Below are 23,924 nucleotides of genomic sequence, written 5' to 3'. Positions count from 1 at the left end.
ACAAAATTGCTTGTACATAAATATCGCCACGCTTGTTTAATAGCCTCCTAATAAAAATTCTTTAACAAGTATTCTTTAAATTTTTTTTGTTCTTATTGATTTTTAGAGAGAGAAGAAGGGAGAGGGACAGAGAGATGGAAACATTGATGAGAGAGAACATCAATTGGCTGCCTCCTGCATACCCCCCACTAGGGATCTGGCCCACAACCTGGGCATGTGCCCTGACTGAGAATCGAACTGGCAAACTTTCGGTACATGAGTCGATGCTCAATCACTGAGCCACACCAGCCAGGCTAACAAGTATTCTTTTTTTTTATTATTAATTAATTTATTTATTTTTGTTACAGATGTTTCTCCTTTTTCCCCCACTGATTCCCCCCTTCCCCTCCCTCCCCGCCCTGTCCCCAGCTTTGTTGTCCATGTCCATTGTTCCTGCATACATGCATATAAGTTCTGTGGTTTACCTCTCCCCCACCACCCGCTCTTCTGGGGGTTGTTAGTCTGTACCCCACTTCCACGTCTCTGGGACTATCCCATTCTTCAAGCTGTTATATTCATTATGTTCCATAAATAAGTGAGATCATATGATACTTGTCTTTTTCTGTTTGGCTTGTTTCGCTTAGGATAATACTCTCCAGGTCCCTCCACGTCATCTCAAAGGATAAGAGATCTTCCTTTCTTACAGCTGCATAGTACTCCATTGTGCATATGTACCACTGCTTTTTTATCCATGTGTCTGCTGATGGACACTTGGGTTGTTTCCAGATATTAGCTATTGTAAATAGTGCTCTTACAAACATGGGGGTACATATATTCTTTCTGATTGGTGTTTCAGGCTTCATAAGGTATATTCCTACAAGTAGGATCACTGGGTCCAATGGAAGTTCAATTTTTAATTTTTTGAGGTAACACCATATTGTTTTCCATAGTGGCTGTACCAGTCTGCATTCCCATCAGCAGTGTACTAGAGTCCCCTTTTCTCCACACCATCGCCAACATTTGTTGTTGGATGATTTGTTGATGGTGGCCATTAGGACAGGTGTGAGGTGATACCTCATTGTTGTTTTAATTTGCATCTCTCTGATGATTAGTGATGTTGATCATTTCTTCATATGTCTCTTAGCCATTTGTATGTCCTGTTTGGAGAGGTGTCTATTCAGCTCCTCTGCCCATTTTTTAATTGGGTACTTTGTCTTCCTTTTGTTGAGTTGTATGGGCACTCTCTATATATTGAAATTAACCCCTTATCTGATATATCATTGGCAATGATGCTCTCCCATACAGTGGGTAGCCTTTCCGTTTTGATGACTGTATCTTTCGCTGTGCAGAAGCTTATGAGTTTGATGTAGTCCCATGTGTTCATTTTCTCATTTGTTTCTATTGTCTTAGGTGATGTATCAGTAAAAATTCTGCTGCATATGACGTCTAAAATTTTGTTGCCTACCATTTGTTTTAGGATGTTTATGGATTCATGAGTCACATTTATGTCTTTTATCCATTTTGAGTTTATTCCTCTGTAAGGTGTAAGTTGATGGTCTAGTTTCATTTTTTAGGCATGTTGCTGTCCAATTTTCTCAGCACCATTTATTAAAGAGGCTGTCCTTACTCCACTGTATGCTCTTGCCACCTTTGTCAAATATTAATTGAGCATATTGCCTTGGGTCCATTTCTGGGTTCTCTATTCTGTTCCACTGGTCTATATGTCTGTTCTTGTGCCAGTACCAGGCTGTTTTGATTACAGAGGCTTTGTAGTATAACCTGAAATCTGGTAATGTGAATCCTCCAACTTTGTTCTTCTTGTACAAGATTGCTGTGGCTATTCGAGGTCTTTTTTGGTTCCATATGAACTTCTGAAGTACTTGTTTTAATTCTGTGAAGTATGCTGTTGGTATTTTGATGGGGATTGCATTGAATCTATAGATTGCTTTGGGTAGTATAGACATTTTAATGATGTTAATTATTCTAATCCATGAACAGCGTATGTGCTTCCACTTTTTTATATCTTCCTCTATTTCTTTTTTCAATGACCTGTAGTTTTCTTCAAATAGGTCCTTTATTTCTTTGGTTAAGTTTATTCCTAGGTATCTTATTATTATTTTTTTTTTTTGCCGCAATGAGAAATCGGATTGTTTTCTTAGTTTCTCTTTCTGTGAGTTCATCATTAATGTATAAGAATGCCATCGATTTCTTGATGTTAATTTTGTATCCTGTTACTTTGCCAAATTTATTTATTAAGTTTAGTAAATTTTTGATGGAGTTTTGGGGTTTTCTACATATAGTATCATGTCATCTGTAAATAATGACACTTTCACTTCCTCCTTTCCAATTTGGACCTCTTTTATATTTCTTTCCCGTCTGATTGCTGTGGCTAAGACTTCCAGTACTATGTTAAATAAGAGTGGCAAAAGTGGGCATCCTTGCCTTGTTCCTGTTCTTAATGGAAATGCTTTTAGTTTTTGCCCATTGAGTATGATGTTGGCTGTAGGTCTTTCGTATATGGCCTTTATTATGTCAAGATATGATCCCTGCCCTGGATGGTTTGGCTCAGCGGTTAGAGAGTCGGCCTGCGGTCCAGAGACCCAGGTTCAGTTCCCGCTAATGGCATATACTTTGGTTGCAGTTTGTCCCCAGCCCTGGTTGGGTCGTGTGGGTGGCAACCACTTAATGTGTCCCTTTCACGTCGATGTTTCTCTCTCTCTCTTCTTCTCTCTCCCTACCACTCTATATGAACAAGAAAAAAAAAGGTATGATTCCTCTATTCCCACATTGCCGAGTGTTTTTATCAGAAATGGATGCTGTATTTTGTCGAAGGCTTTTTCAGCATCTATTGATATGATTATGTGTTTTTTATTCTTCATTTTATTTATGTGGTGTATCACGTTTATTGATTTGAGAATATTGTACCAGCCTTGCATCCCTGGGATGAATCCCCTGTGGTCATGGTGGATAATTTTTTTGGTGTATTGTTGGCTTTGATTTGCTAATATTTGGTTCAGGATTTTGGCATCTATGTTCATCAGGGATAATGGCCTGTAGTTTTCTTTCTTTGTAGTGTCTTTTTCTGGTTTTGGAATTAGAATTATGCTGGCTTCATAAAACGAGTTTGGAAGTCTTTCTTCTTCTTGAATTTTTTGAAATAGTTTGAGGAGAATGGGTGTTAGTTCTTCTTTGAATGTTCGGTAAAACTCCCCTGTGAAGCCATCCGGGCCTGGGCTTTTGTTTGCTGGGAGAGCCTTGATTACATCTTCATTTTCTTCTATTGTTTTGGTCTGGTCAAGTTTTCCATCTCTTCCTGGTCCAGTTTTGGTAGACTATGCGTTGCTAGAAATTTGTCCATTTTGCCTAGATTGTCAAATTTGTTGCCATATAATTGTTCATAGTAGTTGTTAACAATCTTTTGTATTTCTGTGGTGTCAGTTGTTATTTCTCCTCTTTCATTTCTGATTTTGTATATTTTGGTTCTCTCTCTTTGTTTCTTGGTGAGTCTAGCTAAGGGTCCATCAATCTTGTTTATCTTTTCTAAAAACCAGCTCTTTCTTTCATTGATCCTTTGAATTGTTTTTTTTTTGGTCTCTATGTCGTTTATTTATGCTCTGATCTTTACTATTTCCTTCCTTCTACTTGCTCTGGGGTTTTCTTTTTGTTTGCTCTCTAGTTCTTTAAGTTGTGAGGTTAGATAGTCTATTAGAGATTTTGCTTGTTTTTTGAGGTAAGCCTGTAGTGCTTTGAACTTCCCTCTCAGAACTGCTTTCCCTGCATCCCATAGATTTTGTGTTGTTGTGTCTTCTTTTTCATTGCTTTCCAGGAAGTTTTTTATTTCTTCCTTGATCTCCTCGGTGACCCATTCTTTGTTTAATAACATACTATTTAGCTTTCATGTGTTCAAATGTCTTTGTATGTTCTTCTTGCAATTGATTTCTAATTTCATGCCATTGTGTTCTGAGAAGATGCTTGATATGATTTCAGTCTTCTTGAACTTGTAGAAACTTAGTTTGTGGCCTAACATGTGATCTATCTTTGAGAATATCCCATGTGCACTTGAGAAGAATGTGAATTCTGTAGTTTTGGGGTGTAATGTTTTGTAGATATCTATTAATACCATTTGATCTAGTGCTTCATTTAGAGTCTCTGTTTCCTTGCTAATTTTTTGTCTAGAGGATCAATCCAGTGATGTCAGCAAGGTGTTGAAGTTCCCTGCTATGATTGTATTGCTATCGATTTCTCTTTGAAGTCCTCCAGAAAATTTTTGATATATTTTGGCTCTCCTATATTGGGTGCATATATGTTTATCAAGGTTATATCTTTCTGTTGGATAGATTCTTTCAATATTATGTAGTGGCCTTCTTTGTTTCTAGTTACGGCCTTCATTCTGAAATCTATTTTATCAGATATGAGTATTGCTACCCCAGCTTTTTGTTTTGTTTCCGTTTGCTTGGAAGATTTTTTTCCATCCCTTCACTTTCAATCTATGTGAGTCTTTTGTTGTGAGGTGCATCTCTTGTAAACAACATATAGATGTGTCATGCTTTCTTATCCAATCAGCTACTCTATGTCTTTTTATGGGAGCATTCAATCCATTTTCATTTAAGGTGATTATTGATATGTATGTATTTATTGCCAATTTTGTTTAGTGTGGTTCTATTTTTCTTCCCATTTCTCCTGCTAATTACAGCAGTCCTTTTAACATTTCTTGCAGTGCTGGTTTGGTGCTAATGTATTCCCTTAGCCTTTTTTTGTCTGGGAAGCTCTTTATTTGACCTTCTATTTTGAATGATAACCTTGCTGGGTAGAGTAGTCTTGGATTCAGATCCTTGTTTTTCATGACCTTGATTACTTCATGCCATTCCCTTCTGGCCTGTAGTGTTTCTTGTGAGAAGTCAGCTGAGAGCCTCATGGGGTTTCCTTTGTAGATAACCTGTTGCTTGTCTCTTGCTTCTTTTAGGATTCTCTCTTTGTCTTGAATTTTTGGCTCTTTGATTACTATGTGTCTCGGTGTGGGCCTGTTTGGGTTCTTCTTACTTGGGGCTCTCTGTGCTTCTTGAACTTGAATGCCTTCTTCCTTCACCAAATTAGAAATGTTTTCTGTCACTATTTCTTTGAATACATTCTCTAACCCTTGCTCATTTTCTTCTTCTTCAGAGACTCCTATGATGCGAATATTATTACATTTCCAGTTGTCCCACAGTTCTCTTAAACCGTCTTTATGTTTTTTAATCTTTTTTTTTTCCTTTTGGTTTTCTGATTGGTTGATTTTTTCTACCCTGTCTTCTAATTAACTGATCTGGTCCTCAGCTTCCTCTACTGTGCTTTTTAGACCTTCCAATGTGTTTTTCATTTCTTATATGTCATTTTTTATCTCTTCTTGGTGGTTTTTAATTTCCAATTGGCTTATTTTTGGCATCTCTGTGTCCTTACACATGCTGTTGAACTTCCTCAAGATCAGGGCTCTGAATTGTAGTTCTGTTAACTTGCTTAACTGTACCTCATTTATCTCATCTTCTGTAGAGGTCTCTTGTTCTTTCATTTGACTTTTGTTTCTGTTATTCACCATTTTGGCGATCACAGTGGGCTTTGGAGTCTGCCAAATTTTCCCTGTGGGTGTTGTTGTTCTGCTGTTTGTGGCTCATTCTCCTGGGTTTGGATTAGGCAGGGAGGACCCACTTTAAACCCCACTGTCAAGTCTTAACTTTCCTGGTTAGAGTTGCTAGCCCAGGGAATGGTAGTTATCCTCTAGGTTTTTTTGCCTGGATACTATTAATAGAGGTCACCTGAAGAACCTTGGTTTCTGAGTTGCCTGACAAACTCCCTCAGGTGCTCAGTGTAAGAGGATTTCCTGAGGGTGGGGCAGATTCTGGTTGTTAATGGGCCTCAATTAGCATTTCAATGGCCACCAGGTGGGGTTGAATCTCCAAGGGTGGGGCCACCGCCTCTTCCCAGGGCCCTGGGAAGGAGTAAGATGACCACAGTCCTGTGTGGCTGCACTCAGCAAAAGCTCTGAGCACCCTCCAAATCCCGAGTGTCCCCACACAGTTCCAGTCCAGTCTGCCCTCCCTCTGCCGGAGCCCAAGGTGAGTGGCTGCTGCCAATTTAGCCTCTGTCCAGACTCTGTGTCCTGGAGCCACCTGGGACTTTTAACCTGAGGGCGCTGCTCCCAGCCAAGGGTGGCCGAGGCTGTGGCACCAGCCGAGGGCGTAGCACCCAGGTGAGGTCACGGGACCCAGCCAAGGGCGCAGCTTCCAGCAGAGTCCCCTGTTCCCAGCCGAGTCCGCTGGTCCCTGCCCAGGCTGCTGAGAACCGTGGTTCTCCCAGCCCCCACTCGTGTCCTTGCAAGCCTTCCAGGATGAAGTCAGTGTCCCTGGTTATGTGGTTCTCCAAGCTGCCTTTTGGTTGCCCCTTCCTAAAGATTTGTCTTTATTTTCATTGTAAATTCAGTTTGGTCCTGGCAGATGTTCTGTGTAGCTTACATTCACTCCTCCGCCATTTTTCACTCTCTTAGTCTTTTTTTTTTTTTGTAAGGCAAGTCTGCTAGCAACAAATTTATTCATTGTTTTAATAGAAAAATATCATTATTTCTACCTTCATTTTTGAAAGTTAGTTTTGCTGGATATAAGATTCTTGTTTGACAGATTGCTTTCCTCAAATGTTTTTCTTTCAATATTTTGAATATGTCATTCCATTGCCTTTTGGTCTCCTTTGGCTCTCCATCATATTGGAACTTCCTTGTCTGTGATAAATCCTTTTAACCAACTGCTTTAAAGTTTTCTTTTCATGTTTGGCTTTCGATTTTTTAACCATAATATTTCTGGGAAGTGGATCTCTTTGCTTTTATCTTACTTCAAGGGTGACTTGGATATGTAGATTAATGATTTTCATCAAATTTTAAAAGTTTTTAGTCATTATTTTGAAAATATTTTTCTGTTCCTTTTTCTTACTCCTGTTCTAGTATTCTCATTAAATATATATTTATATACTTAAGTGTCCCACATTCCTCTGAGACTTGGTTCAGTTTTCTTCATTCTCTGTTTTTCACATATCATAATCTCTATTGATCGATCTTCAAGTTTACTGACTCTTTTTACGTCAGCTCAAATGTATTGTTCTTTCACTCTACTTAAGTTTTTTTGTTTCAGTTATTGCATGTATCAACTCCAGAATTTTAATTGCTTCTTCTTAATAATGTTACATCTTCATTGATATTCTCTATTTGATGAGATATGGTCATCATACCTTCCTTTCAACCTTTAAGGATGGATACTTTTAGTTCTTTGAGCATATTTTTAATAACTGCTTTGAAGTCTTTCTCTGGACCCTTTCAAGGTAATTTTTATTGCCTACTTTAATTGCTGTAAATGTGTTACACTTTCCTGTTTCTTTGCATGTTTTACAACTTTTTGGTCTAAAACTGGACATTTTCTACTGTATTATTATTATCATAGTTTTTATTGTGGTATGATACATATAACATAAAACATTTTAACTATATATTTCGGTAGTATGTATTAAGTATAATCACATTTTTATGAAAGCGATCTCTATAATTGTTTTTTAATAAATCTGAAACTCTGTATTCATTAAACAATACTTTATTCCCCATCCCTCACCAGACTCTGATAACCATCATTTTATTTTCTGTTTCTGTGAATTTGACTACTTCACATACCTTACATTAGTGGAATCATACAGCATTTGTTTTGTGTAACTCTCTTATATTTCACTTAGTATAATGTTTTTTTTTTAATCTTTAATTTTAATTTTATTTTTTTTCTTTATTGATTTTTAGAGAGAGAGGAAGTAATGAGAAGGAGAGAGAGACAGAAACATCGATGAGAGAGAGCATCAATTGGCCACCTCCTGCATGCCCCCCACTGGGGATTTGGCCCACAACCTGGGCATGTGCCCTGACTGGGAATTGAACTGGCAACCTCTTGGTGCATGGCTCGATGCTTAACCACTGATCCACACCAGTCAGACTAGCATAATGTTTTTAAGGATTGTTTATAATGTAGCAATTTGCAAGATTTGCTATTGTAAGGCCTAGTAATACTTCCGTGCATGCATATACATTTTTTTAATCCATTAATTTTTCAATGAGCATTTGTGTTGCTTCTCTCTTGGATACTATGAATAGTGCAACTGTGTTTGAGAGTGCAAATATCTCTTTAAGATCCTGGTTTGAGTTCTTTGGGATATATACCCAGATTTCTGGATTATATGGTGGCTTCATTTCCATTTTTTTAGGAACCTCTACAATATTTTCCATACTGCTAGCACTATTTTATAACCCCCTCAACAGTCCACAAAAGTTCTTATTATTATGTGTTTTGTTTTGAAAATATCTATTCTGATGGGTGTAAGGTTACATCTCATTATTATTTTAGTTTTTATTTCTCTGACGACTAGTGATGCTGAATACAACTTTTCATATGCATGTTGGCCATTTGTATATTATTTTTGGAGAACTGTCTATTCAACTCCTTTGCCTATTTCTTTTTTTATTTTATTGTTAACACTATTACAGATATCCCATATCCCGCTTCTTCCTTTGTCCCCTCCATCCAGCTCCCACATTTTTGCCTATTTCTTTTTTCTTTATTGATTTGAGAGAGAGAGGAAGGGAGAGGGAGAGAGAAATAGAAACTTCAATTGGCTGCCTCCTGCATGCCCCCCACTGGGGATCAGGCCCACAACCTGGGCATCTGCCCTGACTGGGAATCGAACCAGCAACATCTTGGTGCATGGGTCAGTGCTCAACCACTGAGCCACACTGGCTGGGCCTTTGCCTATTTCTTATTCAGGTTATGCAATTTTTTGTTCAATTAAAAGGGTTCTTTATATATGCAAAGTAGAGTTCTAAAGTAATTCACTATCATAACTCTGGTTACCCATTCTCTATTACTTCTCCCTGCCGCCCATTGGTTTAGTTTATATTGTTATTTGTTAGGTCATTAATTTATTTACTGTCACCCTGGAAAAACTAATTCTGAGATGTCTACTTCTCCTGCAGTGTGTAAACTCTGATGTCCCTAGCCAGGTTTTCTCACCCTGGTTCATATCTTTTAGTATAGCTACCTTGGGATCACCTCTGAGTCAGCATAAGCCAATTATTGGTCAAAGATGTCCTTAAGCCCCCCAGGAAATTAGATTTTTCCCATTTACTGTTGAACGTGTTTATGCCTTAGAGGCAGTTGTCAGAGTCCACAGTGTTTCTGTTTTTTTTTTTCCTACACATTCATTAACTGACTAGTATCTTTGAAATTCACTTTCTGATGGCTTCCGAAATGTATAGCTTTGGCAAGCACACAGCCTTTCAGACTGCTATGGCTAAGTGTACTTTGTGTTTTTTAATTTCTTTAATTTTTTTTTCTTTATTGACTATAGAGAGAGAGGAAAGGAAGGGGGAGTGAGAGAGAAACATTGATGAGAGAGAAGATCGATTGGCCACCTCCTGCATGCCCTTTACTGGGGATCGGGCCCACAACCTGGGCATGGGCATGTGCCCTGTCCGGGAATCGAACCGGCAACCTCTTGGTACATGGGTCAGTGCTCAACCACTGAGCCACACCAGCCGGGCTGTATTTTTATTTTTAAGCCTGGATTCCTAAAGGAACCCTGGGTAATAGTAACTTATTCTTCTATCATTGTTCAGTTAGAGATTATGTTTCTGCCCCTTGTGTCAATGAGATTTCTTTCCTGTGTTGAATGATATAAACGCAGCTTGAACAATTCTTTCAAGCCTGCCCATGTTCTAATGTGATTGCTTTTGAGTTAATGCAATAGAACCTATGCACACAGCTTTCCTCACCTCCAGGGTTGACTGTGATTCCATAAGAGCTCTTTTCGTCTGTCTCTTTCCCTGGTTCTCTCTGTTCAACTTCGGATTACTCTGATGTGTGCTTGTTCTGACTTGTTTTGTGGAGCTATGAGTGTCCTCTTCATTGTTCTCCACCAAAATCTCCACTATTTTTTTTTTTTTACAGCAACCTCAGGTATTTAATTCTCTAAGCTCTGTCCCACATAAAGTGGTTCCCTCAATTAGAGTTGGCACTTGTAGTAAGGGGCCATAGTCCCCAGTCTTTTTGGCTTGTACCTATCAGCGTGGCAATTATTAGAGTGAGCTGGGCTGCAGGCATTGAATTCCAGTATTTCTGACCTACTGCAGTTGGGGTTGAGTTTCTGCCTTATGCGTAGTGGGTGGAGAAAAGGAGCCCTAGATCTCTTAGCCTCCCAGTCATTCTTGCCTAGGATAGACATTCTGCAGCATGTTGCTGGGGAAAATGAAAAACAAAAAACAAACAACAGTGGGCTGCTCTTATGTCTGAGGCAAATGATAATCAGAGACTGAAATAGTCTTTGCCACTAATTTATTTAACATAGATGCACTGCAGGAATTATAATCTATAATAATATTATTTCACAAGCCAATAGCATACATGTTGATGTTTCTTAATAAGCTAATAAAGAGCCTGGATTGTGTGGCTCAATGGTTGAGCATTGACCTATGCACCAAGAGGTCGCTGGTTCGATTCCAGGTCAGGACACATGCCCAGGTTGTGGGCCAGATCCCCAGTAGGGGGCATGCAGGAGGCAGCCCATCAATGTTCCCTCTCATCAATGTTTTTAACTCTCTATACTTCTCCATTCCTCTCTCTCTCTCAAATCAATAAAGAAAAAAAAAATTTAAAGCCAATAAAGAAAGCATATTCTGCAAACCAATGGTAAGTAAACTGCACTATTGTTCCAGGCAAAGGGGTGAGAGGAATTTAAGAAACATAAAGTTCAAATTTAGTTGCAGTGTGCTTTCCTATGAGTTGATTCTCCGAAGAGTTGGCTTAGCCAACCAAGGGGTAAAATTCAGCTGCCGGTGCAAAGCAAAAGCATGTTGCTGGGGAACAAAGATGCCAGCATTGGCAGGCAAGATGACGTCCTTTATTTAGTCACTTTGTCCAGCAGGAGCTAAAGTCCCAAGGTCTTTCGAGAGAGATTTAGATCAGCAAAGCTTCACCTTGCCCAGATGGAAGACTCTTGGTAAGACCTTAGAAACTCTTGATTTTTAAAGTTTAAATATCCCATAGTCACAGTGGCTCCTCCATATGCTCTTACTGATAAGGCTCCAGTGGCACCCGTCAGCAGCTTGAGCTACTGAGTGTTTATCGACAACAACAGATGTCTATGACATCCTGGCACAGCTTCCTTAGTATAAACACATTTACCCTTCGTTCAAAACAACTTGACTCTTAGATTAAAACAACTTTATCCAAAACAAGCTTTCAAAACATGGATTTGAAATCAAAACAAATCAGTACACAACAACTGCCCCCTCCCAACATGAAGCGGTAACCACAGGATGGGAGCTGGGGGTATACGGAGCCCTGTCTTCTTGGTCAAGTATGCTCAGAGTAGAGCTCCCCAGGAAAAAGCTTGTATACCTAGGGGAGGTGAGAGAGTGAGTCATGACTGAAATGCCCCAGAGTTCCATTGTTCTTAATGAGACTTAATGGGTTTTTTTGAATGAATGGTTCTCAATTCGTTGTGTGTCCTTAGGACAATTCCCAAACACATTAAATTATTTGTTTCTATAATTTCCTTCAGTTAAATTGTTGTTTTGCTGGGGATAGATATCACTAAGCTTCTTACTCCTTAATTCTGGAACCATAGTATAGTATGTAGTAGAGTCATCATTATTCAATTTCAAATATTTAAAACTTTCATTATGACTTTTTCTTCAACCCATTAGTTCCTTATCAAATATTTTATTCTTTCCAATCATACATCATGCACTTTCATTTGTATTTTAATCATTTGTTCTTATCTTAATTGCCTTGTAGTAAGACAACATAGTCTGTCTAATATCAATATTTGAATTTTTTGAGAATTGCTTTATGGCCTGATATATGGGTAATTTTTTTTTAAAAGATCCATGTGAGTCTGGCCGATGTGGCTCAGTGGTTGAGCGTCGACCCATGCACCAAGAGGTTGCCGGTTGGATTCTCGGCCAGGACACATGCCTGGGTTGTGGGCCCGATCCCCAGTGGGGGGCATGCAGGAAGTGATCAGTCTATCTTCTCTGTCATTGATGTTTCTATCTCTCTCTTCCTCTCTCTCTAAAATCAATAAAGGGGGAAAAGAAAAAGAAAAAAAAAAGATTCATGGGAATTGAGAAGGCATATTCTCTTACTTTTTGGTTCTGTTCTTGACTTTTCTGATTTCAGTGCTATAAGCAACTACTCCAAGCTCTGAACAAAAATGACAGTTTCTTTTGTTTTGGGTAAGGATGAGCCCTGAAAAATAAATATTTTTATTGCCTGTTCAGCAATGCACTAAAAACTATGCTTCATCTAGTATCCAGTTCTTGGCAGGGAGATGCTTTTTTCCACTGTCTATTTTGTTCATCAATTTTCTTTTGTAGTATTCTGTGAACATGCAAACCCAAGTATGAGGAGTTCTTAAAAGTGGCAATATGTATAAACAATTTTTAAAAAGGGAGAAAAATACACCAGTCTATTTTTATTCTTTGATGCATATGAACATTCTCAAGAATATTTAATAAATGGTTTAATCCATTGCAAACTGATATGGCTTTAAACTCAAGTTAGGACTTTCTTGTTTTTTTTTGTTTGTTTGTTTTGTTGGTTTTTTTTTGTATTTTTGTTTACGGTTGTTTTGTTTAACTTTTTAAACTTAAAAACATATTTTTCCTTTATTGATTTTAGAGAGAGAGGAAGTGAGAGGGAGAGAGAGATAGAAACATGGATGAGAGAGAACATCGATTGGCTGCCTCCTACATGCCCCTCACTGGGGATCAGGCCCATAACCTGGGTATGTGCCCTGACCGGGAATCAAACTGGCGACCTCTTGGTGCATGGGTCGATGCTCAGCCACTGAGCCACACTGTCTGGACAACTTTTTAAACTTTAAAACAATGTTGATTTTCTTTCTAGAAAAGATTATTGAATGAAGAGTGGTAATCATTATGTTTTATGTTTCCTTAATCATTTATTTGGGGGAAAATACTGAATGTTCACTGGCTCAAAATTTCTTGTAAGATGTACAGTTTAAGAAGCAAGAAACATTTCATTTCTAATGTGAAAATGATGGAGGTATTTGAAGAAAAAATGCATTGTTAGATATTCTCGGAATGACTCCTATATGGATGATGATAATATCAATGCTGATATAAGAATAGTCAAAGAGTGTAGACAATGTGGCTCTGTGGTTGAACATTGACCCATGCACCAAGAGGTCGCTGGTTCGATTCCCAGTCAGGACACCTGCCCAGGATGTGGGCCCGATCCCCAGTGGGGTGCATGTAGGAGGCAGCCAATCAGTGTTCTCTCTCATTGATGTTTCTATCTCTCTCTCTTCCTCTCTCTGTAAAATCAATAAAGGAAAACAAAATACAAAAACAAAAGAATAATCAAAGAGTAAAGCTGCTAAAAGATTCAACTGATTTCCCTGCATAAGATACTTAATGGGGAACAGAATTCAAAGGAAAAGGTACTTGTCTTGCATTACATATATATGCTTTGCTTTGTTCTGTTTACAGCTTATTCAAGTGGTAAGCACGTTCAGTGCATAGTATATGTAGCATTAAGTTTCACTGCTACTTTGGCCTCATATGACAATATTTCCAGTGGAAACTGTATAAAATATCTCGAGACTTTAGCTTTTCAAATTCATGCATACTATTTTGTTATTTATATTATTTTGATTTTTACTGAAACTATATAGAAGAAATCAATTTTGAATAAGTACACCTGTATGTGGACATCTTAGTCAAAGTCCAGTCAAAGAAACAGAAACTACTCATGGTATTGAACAGAAGGAACAAGTTTCTAAGGTGTTTGGAGGACTTGAAGAGCAGAAGAGAAATGATGGGTGGGAGAAGGCTTTGAAAATCAAAAAGAAAAACATGGATAACATAGGAGATCAGGAGATACTAACAATCCTGGACCAGAGGCAAGTGATATACAGTGCCAGAGGGAACACTTGGAGGGCCAGCATTTAAATCTCTCTTCTTCCTGTTTTCTAATCTCCTACTAGTACCTCCTGTTGGCAAAAGGTAGCTAGAAACCAGCTGTCAACTGAGTGTAGGAACCATAATTTGCAGAATTACAACCACAGTGGTAAAAAGCAAGTACAGAAAAGCAAATGTGAGGCTGAGAGTCAACAACAAATAACCAGGAAAATGAACTGATACATAAATAAATAATCTCTATTTTCAGTAGGTTATACAATCTATAATAGTGCAACACGTTATATCTTATTTATTCTGAATTTGAGATGACTTAAAATATTCACAATTTGTGCAATGAATATATGTTGTGTCTTACAATCCAAATAGTATTTCTAAAGGGAAATAAAGGTTTTTTGTATATACAAGCAAAGCAAATGATCCAATATCTTAAGTGGAATAATTAAGGACGGCTTCATATGATGTGGACATAATGTTAAATTTTATATGATTATACTGTGCTTTTGTAAGTTTACATGCATAATATTTTAATATATATCATCACTTTAATTTCTCATTTTCTATTCTAAGTTGTAGGTTGGACTACAGCCATGCTATATTTTTTGCATTTTTATAGATGAGAAAATTGATGTTCAGGAAGATTCACTGATTTGCTCAAGGTCACTGAGGTTATACGTATGAAGCTGGAATTGGCTCAATGTTTCTAACTCCACACTCAGCATTCATTTCCTATCTCTACCAGAAAATCTGTGCTGAAAACCGGTATGTAGACTATTTATTTCATTCAGAAACAAATTATTTATACAGATTAATTCTGAACTCTTTCAAGTGTTGGAATATTTAGCAGGTGTTGTTTGGAGTTTCGAAATTTTATCACAAAATCTGTTGCAATTTCACTATATTTAAGTCTTCTACTAGCCAGAATGTGACACCTTGAGAGAAATGTACTAAATTACCTGGTGTGTGCAAACTAACTCGGCTATGAAAATGTTAATCCCTATGTAACAAATCTCTTTTTTGTGTGATTACCTTGAATTTCTATTTTATTGAGTTTATTGGGGTGACACTAGTTAAGAAAATTATGGGGGTTTCAGGTGCACAATTCCACAACACATCATGTGTATATCCCAAGTCAAGTAAATAGAAAATAAATACCGAATTTAGATAAAATAGTACAAGTTACTAAGCTTATGTCTATATAAAGAGTGAACCGAAGAGACCGCAAAACATACGGATATTGTACACTCACCAGACTCAACACAGCTCTCAAAAAGACCTTTGCCATTGACATCAATTTGTCCCTTAGGTATTTGAACAGAAGCTAACCAACTTCCCAGATTAATGACAAGATATAGACATTGACACCACTTAAGCCTCTTTCTCATGTTACTAATGTGAATAAATCCCTTATGTTTAAAGGTTAAAATAGCATGTTTTCTCACTTTAAAGGTCTAGTTGTAAATTTAAAGCGCTACCAGGTTAGATTAGTATAATAAAAAAGACAAAATTGAGTGTGAAAGAGAAAAATAAGGAATTTTAGACCTTCTCAAGTACATTGGATTTATAACTTGCAGGCTTCATTTTAGCTAGCTTTGAATTTAACTTTGCTTTTCTCATTCTGGAACACCTTAATCATAACTAGTCTCCTCCTCCCAGCTACACACACACACATACACGCACGCACACACACACATGCCCACACACCATCTGTTGTTGAAGTCGGCAGATTCTTTACCTGTCAAATCTACTCCCAAATCTCTCCATTTCCAGACCTAGTGAGCACCTTTTAGTCCTTCGAAGAGTTATGTCTGGATTATTTTGAAACCTTCTTAACCTGAGTACCTACTATCAATTTCTTTACTTGCTACTCAATATAATTGAGAAAAGAATCTTCTTCAAATAATCTTTTTTATCATATTAACAATATTCTTAAAAAGATAAAATTAGCCTGGCCTGTGTGGCTCAGTGTTTGAATGTCAACTGATGCACTAAGAGGTTGCTGGTTTGATTCCCGGTCAGGGCACATGCCCAGGTTGTGGGCCCGATCCCCAGTGGGGGATATGCAGGAGGCAGCCAATCAATGTTCTCTCTCATCGATGTTTCTATCTCTCTCTCCCCTCCCTTTCTCTCTCTCTGAAATTAATAAAAAGGAAATAAAAGTAAAAATAAAAAGATAAAATTACTACAAATATTTGAGCTCTGACTTGAATGCCTGTCTCTTTTTTTTTGGTATGTGCCCCTAGCAGGAACCGAACCCAGGAGTCTCTGGTCCGCAGGCTGACTCTCTAACCGCTGAGCCAAACTGGCCAGGGCTGCTGTTACTTCTTTACTTGTATTTCCCCCACATAATTTATTGATTCTCCTAGGGATGCTCTTCTTATTGACTCCAGCCACCACACTCTATCTATTATTACTGCTTTTATTTATCTTTTCAGCCATGCATAAAATTTCTCTGAACCAGGACGGCTTTTCTGATTTATTCGTGTCATTCAAAGCACCTGCTTATTGTGACCCCTTCAAGCAATTGCATACTATAAGTGTAAAATTATTTTATCCTTACTGATCTTTTTTTTTTAATTAAAAATATGTTTTTTCTTCATCGACTTTAGAGAGAGAGAAAGGGAGAGGGAGAGAGAGATAGAAACATTGATGAGAGAGAACATTGATTGGCCGCTTCCTACACACCCCACACTGGGGATGGGGCTCACAATCTGGGCATGTGCCCTGACCGGGAATCGATCTGGTGACCTCTTGGTGCATGGGTTGGTGCTCAACCACTGAACCACACCAGCTGTGTTCCTTGCTGACTTTTTTTTTTTAAGAGTATTGGTTTATTTAACTTTTTTTTCCTTTAATGACTTTTAGACAGAGGGAGAGAGAGATAGAAACATTGATGAGAGAGAACATCGATGGGCCGCCTCCTGCATGCCCCCCACTGGGGATCGGGCCCACAACCTGGGTATGTGCCCTGACCATGAATGGGACCAGTGACCTCTTGGTGCATAGGTCAATGCTGAACCCCTGAACCACACCGGTTGGGTTTCTTGCTGATTTTTTATTATTAGATTTAAGTCAATTAATTTGTCTTTTGTATCCATTTATATTTTATAGATATTTTATTGAGTATAATTGATATATAACATTATGTTAGTTTCAGATATACAACATACTGATTCCAGATTTGCACACATTGTGAACTGTTCACCATAATTAGTCTAGATAACATCCATCACCATATATAATTACAAATGTTTTTCTTGTGGTAAGAACTTTCAAGAATTAATTTGAGTAACTTTCAAATATACAATCAGTATTATTAAACAATCACTATGCTGTATATCTCCATGAATTATTTAGTTTATAAGTTGAAGTGTGTACACTTTGACCCCTTTTATTCATTTTGCCAACTCTCACGCCCCACTATTGGCAACCACGGACCTGTGCTGTTTACCTATGAACTTATTTATTTATTTATTTTTTCATTTGTGGTACGTGCCCCTAGCAGGAACCGAACCCGGGACTCTCTGGTCCGCAGGCCAATGCTCAACCACTGAGCCTAACTGGCCAGGGCTATGAACTTCTTTTTTAACCTCTTTAAATAATAGAAAACAAATTATTTCATGTTGTAATTTCTACATATGCACATGTGTACATGCTAAATGGAATATCTATATTCTTTAAAATTAGTGTTTTAAATTAGATTTTTGACAAGGTTCTAATTTCTGAGAGGTGAAAACAACTATAGTACTTCTTTTTCACCCTACTGAAGATATTTTAAATAATCATTTTGTTGTTTACAGAATACATTACCACGTTAATAATTATTATATCACAAATGTACACCTGTCTTTCAGCAGGATGTAAAATAAGGCCTTATAGAAAATGGGTTTGGGGTGGATTTAACTGTTGTATTTGTATGTTATGCTATGTTTTTACTATATTATTCAACTATATACTTTATTTATTTATTTATTTTTTATCCTCACCCGAGGACATTTTTCCATTTTTTGTTCAGACAGAGTGGGAGGGAGAGAGAGGAAGAGAGAGAGGGAGAGAGAAACATCGACGTGAAAGGGACACATCAAGTGGCTGCCTCCCACACAACCAACCAGGGCTGGGGACAAACTGCAACCGAGGTTCATGCCCTTAGCGGGAACCGAACCCGGGTCTCTCTGGACCGCAGGCTGACGCTCTGACCGCTGAGCCAAACCGGCCAGGGCTCCAACTATACACTTTAAAAAGTCTGTCATTGAGCCACTAGAAAATCACATATGGAAACTAAGGCCCAGAAATGAGAAAAGACTTGTCTGAAGACACAAATTTTACAGACAGAACTCAAAAATGACCCTGGTCTTTCCCATTTCATCAAAACATATTATGGTTCATTTGAAGTATTTATTCCAATGAAAAGCAAAATAAAATTTCAAATTTATTGTTTAATAAATGTGAAGCCTTATGAAAAATAAATTCAAAGGCAATTAATTCTATGGACTATTTTATCTTAAATCTGCTTATTCAAGCACTAATTGAATACCTGCTATGTGCAAAAGATTGCAAAAGACCATGGAGAATAAAATAATGCAAAATATTATTAACACACAGTGGCATAACTTTTAGAACTTATCTATTTGATCCTTAAAATAAGTTTATGTTTATAGTTCCAATTATTATTGTCAATATAGAATGAATACAACTGAACATCATAGACCATAAATGAATAAAAATGGTAATTTGGCTAGTAAGGAAGAGAACTGAGCATATACTTTAAGTCTTATAAATATAGGTGGTACATAAACTAGTAGGAAAGGTGTAAAAGGCAGAATAAAATAATATTCATAACAAATGTACACATGCTTTAGTTTAAGTGCAGTATTTCTTTTTTAAACTGTTATTGCAAGGCTACACTTTTATAAACAAATGATGCTTCTTTCATATGAATATTTCAATAAACATATCAAAAGATTCTATGATTACAATGAAAAAATTGCCTCTGAACAATTGTGGTGAGTTCTCTGCAAAAATCGGTTTTTAACTTATCCTAGCCTTGCATGTAGCAGTGTACAAATAGCAAGCCACAGGTTTAAATTGTGGAAATTCTTGAGTCTTATATGATTGAAATAAAACCAAAGGCAGTGACATTAGAAATGATACTAGCTGGGAATTTGGAGCAAGACTGCTTATGTACATTTGTATTTGGATGACCAGATATTACTAATGCATTATGTTAGTTTTTATGACTAGAATAACAGAATAACAAGAGTAAAGTGTTTATTTGTTTGTTTACTGATTTTACATTATATATAATAACCTTAAAATTAAACATTTGGTCATTAAAATTTCAGGCAGAGAACAGTTAGTTCAACAACACTGGATTTACTGTGTAAACACCCATGAGTTTTCATCCATGAATAACACCTTTAAGTGTAGAATACTTTGTGCAATTGTTTATAACACGTGTTTTTTTTTTCTATATTTTATTTTATTTATTTACTTATTTATTTTTTGTATCCTCACCCGAGGAATTTTTCCATTTTTTGTTCAGATAGAGTGGGAGGGAGGAAGAGAGAGAGAGAGAGAGAGAGAGAAACATCGACGTGAAAGGGACACATCGAGTGGCTGCCACCCACAGGACCAACCAGGGCCAGGGACAAACTGCAACCAAGGTATGTGCCCTTAGCGGGCACCGAACCTGGGTCTCTCTGGACTGCAGGCTGACGCTCTAACCACTGAGCCAAACCGGCCAGGGCTATTTTATTTCATTTTTATCACCATTTATCTCTCCATACCCTCTTCCACCTCCACCCATCCCCCCTCCCACCACAATCACCACACTGTTGTCCATGTCCATGAGTTATTTCTCTCTTTCTTTTTTGCTCAATCCTTCCACACTGTACCCCAAAAGCCCCCTCCTACCAGAGCTGTCTGCCTGCTCTCTATGTATGAGTCTGTCTCTATTTTGCTTGGTAGTTCAGTTTGTTCATTAAATTCCACCTATGAGTGAAATCAACATTTTTAAGTATAATATAAAGGCTTTGTACAATTGTCCATACTTAATGGAAACATCACAACATTAATGAAATAGATGTGTGTTTTTGATATTTTAAAATATAACTATCTTCCATTAACTAAACTACATAGAAAGCTGTGATCTGGTGGTAATAGTTGAGTTGGGAGAAATAAAAATTTTAGAAGCCTTCCCCTCTATTATCAAGTTTGATGATATACTTTTACAGATAGGTGAATAGGTTGCTGCCTTATCTCAAGACTTTTCCTATGTACCTTTTTTTATCCTCACCTGAGGACATTTTTCCTTTTTTTTTTTAGATAAAGTGGGAGGGAGAGAGAGGAAGAAAGAGCGAGAGAAACATCGATGTGAAAGGAGGGGTTGCCATCCACATGACCTCAACTAGGGCAGGGGACGAATTGCAATCGAGGTACGTGCCCTTGACCAGAATCAAACCTGGGACTCATTCGTCCGCAGGCTGATGCTCTAACCACTGAGCAAAACTGGCCAGGGCTCCTCTGTACCTTTGTTATCCTAATGTGTGATGCAATGTTTAAAAACTCGATCTTCATGGTCGGACTGTTTGGGTTAAAATACTTGTATTGTTATATTATGCTTTGTAATATATTTTCAGCTAAACACTGTTTCATCAAAACGTACAATTTGGAAATGGAAGTGTTTATTCTAGAAAACAACAAAATAAATATTCTTCTAGCTGTGTAATTTCAATAGGATACTTGCCCTGGCTGGTTTGGCTCAGCAGTTAGAGCGTTGTCCCCCAAACCAGAGAGTCCCGGATTCAGTTCCTGCTAAGGGCACGTACCTTGGTTGCATTTTGTCCCCGGCCCTGGTTGGGGTCAGGTGGGTGGCAACCATTTGATGTGTTTCTCTCACATCGATGTTTCTCTCTCTCTCCCTCCCGCTCTATCTGAAGATAAATGCAAAAATGTCCTTGGGTGAGGATAAAAATAAATTTTAAAAAAGATACTTAGCCTGGCTGGTGTGGCTCAGTGGTTGAGCGTCAACCCATGCACCAAGAGGTTGCCAGTTCAATTTCTGGTCAGGACACATGCCCAGGTTGTGGGCCAGATCCCCAGTGGGGGGTATGCAGGAGGCAGCCAATCGATGATCTCTCTCATCGATGTTTCTATCTGTCTCTCCCTCCCACTTCCTCTCTTTCTAAAATCAATAAAGAAAAAAAATAAATTAAAAAAATAAAAGAAAAGATACTTAAACACTATGTTTTCTAAACCAAAAAATTTGCATAAATATAGGACTGCTATAGGATTAAAGAGATACTTTTTACACACAATACTTAACATAATGTTTAATATATAAGGCCTGTAAGTGCTTTATTATTAAATTTTTTAGAATAGTTCATTGATTTTTAGAGAAGAGGAAGGGAGAGGGAGAGGGATGAACAGTGATGCGAGACTATATTATCTATCAGCTTGCCTCCTGCACGCCCCCTACTGGGGATCAATTCCGCAACCTGAGCATGTGCCCTGATGGGGAATCCAACTGGCAACCTTTCAGTTTGGTGCAGAAGACAACATCCAACTTAGCCACACAGGCCAGGGTGCTTTATTATTAATTGTTATGTATTGATATACTGAGGTATCATTTACTAGGTGACGATTCCCTAACTTATTTGATAGTTGGTCATCGAAACACCTATTCACATATCCCAGGATCAGGGGTGAGGACTTTTTTTTCCGCCAAGGGCCATTTGGATATTTATAACATCATTTGAGGGCTGTACAAAATTATCACGTTAAAAATTTGTCTGCTGTATTTGGTCAGGCTAATTTGGTGAGGCGTGTGATGTCAGCTGGCATTGATTTCAGCCCACGGGCTGGACGTTTCCCACCCCTGAATGGAGAGGATATTGACAAGTCTTTTTGATTATTTGCACGTCTTCACCGTGTCTGGACAGGGAGGGCAAAGAGCTTGTCTTGTTGATATTTTTGTCCCCGGAGTTTAGCGTTGCTGTTGGCACAAAGTAGATTTTCTGCATGTGTTCAATAGAAATGAAATGTATTCACCAGTCTTCGCTCTCACCCAGACTATACCGTCTATAACTCCAACTTCTAGGTTTTTATGTAGGTGTATGACTGTCAAATCTGTCCCCAGCTTTGGCTACTCTCTTGAATTAGTGTTCTAAAATTCCAACTGTCTGCTATATATCTTCATGAGACTGACAGCTCATGTTACAAAATATCTGGAACTAAGCTCAATATATATTAACAGTGGAGTAGGGATGAACTTCCAGTTCACTGTTTTTCTTTATGCTTATACATCTTTCTCATTACCATCAAATCATTCATTCTTAAACACAAGTCTCATCATATAACATTCTTTTTTTTAAAAAAATATTTTTGTTAATTTATTTTTGTTACAGATGTTTCTCCTTTTTTCCCATTGACAACCTCCCCCGGATCCCCTTCATCGTCCCATCCCAGCTTTGTTGTCTATGTCCATTGGTTAGGCATTCATCATGAGACATTCTTGCTCAAAATATTTTAAAGCTCTCTACTCCCTACAAAGTCCAAATTTTTTAGCATTGCTTGGTACTGGCCACATTTTCAGCCTCATTTCCCACCTCACTTTCTCTAAAAACCTGCAATTTGGTCATCTTCACCACATAAGACTATATGTTTTTAAGCACTGGCCTTATGTAAAGATAGATTATTTGTAAGTGCTTCAAACAGTGTAATTTAATTTGGAACTAACAATCAATAATTCCCTTCACTAAACATATTGACAAATGTTTATGATTTACAAATCATTTTGATGAAGATGCATTTAGAAGATAAATTAATGTGAGATGGTTAATGACAATAGCCACATACTTTGCAATAGAAAACAAATATATCAATTTTTTTTAGGGGCAACCAGACCAACCAACAAACTCTGATATTTGTATTTATTTCTATATTTACACATTTATCATGTTCAAGGTGTGGTTTAGAAAAAAACAAAACAAAAACAAAGCTAAAACTAATTCCATCAGGTATAAATATGATTAGTACGTTGTCTCTTACACTTTACACTAACCTCTTATCATTTATAAAGCACTATAGGGTCTCTCTTTCTGAAAACATTATTGATCTCTCATTAGAACATGCCAGAATGTGATTCATGATATGAGTCACATATGTCCAAAAATAGAATAGTCTAACCTCTACTCCCATCAGTAATTTATCAGGTGTCAGGATAGAAAGTCATTGGCAGAGCTAAGTTGTCAGGGTAACAAAACAGCAAAGAATGCCTTAATAAAAACAGTGTGTGCATGTGCGTGTCCTCTCAACATATAAGTCATACAAAAAAAAAAAAAAAGTTAAATGAAAGACTTTTATAAACATCACATTTTGTTCTATCTTTATAAAGATTAAGTCTATAGAATTGTATTAACTAATGTCACCCCAATAACAAAATACATTTAAAAATGTGATAAAATTTTTAAAAAGACAAGCATAAAATATCACTTTAAGTTTCATTAATTCTTACGTCTTATAAAAATGACTTGGATTCTGCCTAGCCAGTGTGGTTCATCCCATGGACTGAGAGGTCCCAGTTTGATTCCTGGTCAGGGCATGTGCCTTAGTTGTGGGCTTGATCCCCAGTAGGGGGCGTGCAGGAGGTAGCCAATCGATGCTTCTCTCCCATTGATGTTTCTATCTCTCTTTCCTTTGTCTCTCTCTAAAGAAGTCAATAAAAGTATATTTAAAAAATTACTTGGATTCAAGAGAACTTAATAGTCTTACTCTTATCTCTCACCTTGATGGGAAATTATTTCATTGAAAGCTTACTAAGTACTGACTATATGCAATCGATTGTAAGAGAAACAATTAGGAATTAAAAGAATCCTTGCCAGCAAGAACCTTATTGTCTGGTAGTGCAAGAAACAGTTATGGACACACAAAAATGTAAAAATGGAAGAATATG

The 23,924-nt window shown here is 37.6% G+C and overlaps 1 pseudogene; it reads right to left on the bottom strand.

Moving 5' to 3' along the window:
* Window positions 1-20,548, bottom strand: part of LOC118636111 — a 50,313-nt pseudogene extending 29,765 nt beyond the window's left edge.
* Window positions 20,549-23,924: the final 3,376 nt, after the last annotated feature.

This window comes from Molossus molossus, unplaced genomic scaffold (assembly GCF_014108415.1).
Source record: "Molossus molossus isolate mMolMol1 unplaced genomic scaffold, mMolMol1.p scaffold_m16_p_2, whole genome shotgun sequence".
In the NCBI taxonomy this organism is placed as follows: domain Eukaryota; kingdom Metazoa; phylum Chordata; class Mammalia; order Chiroptera; family Molossidae; genus Molossus; species Molossus molossus.
Note: the sequence above shows the minus strand (reverse complement) of the source record. Positions and strands in the feature narration are given on the sequence as shown.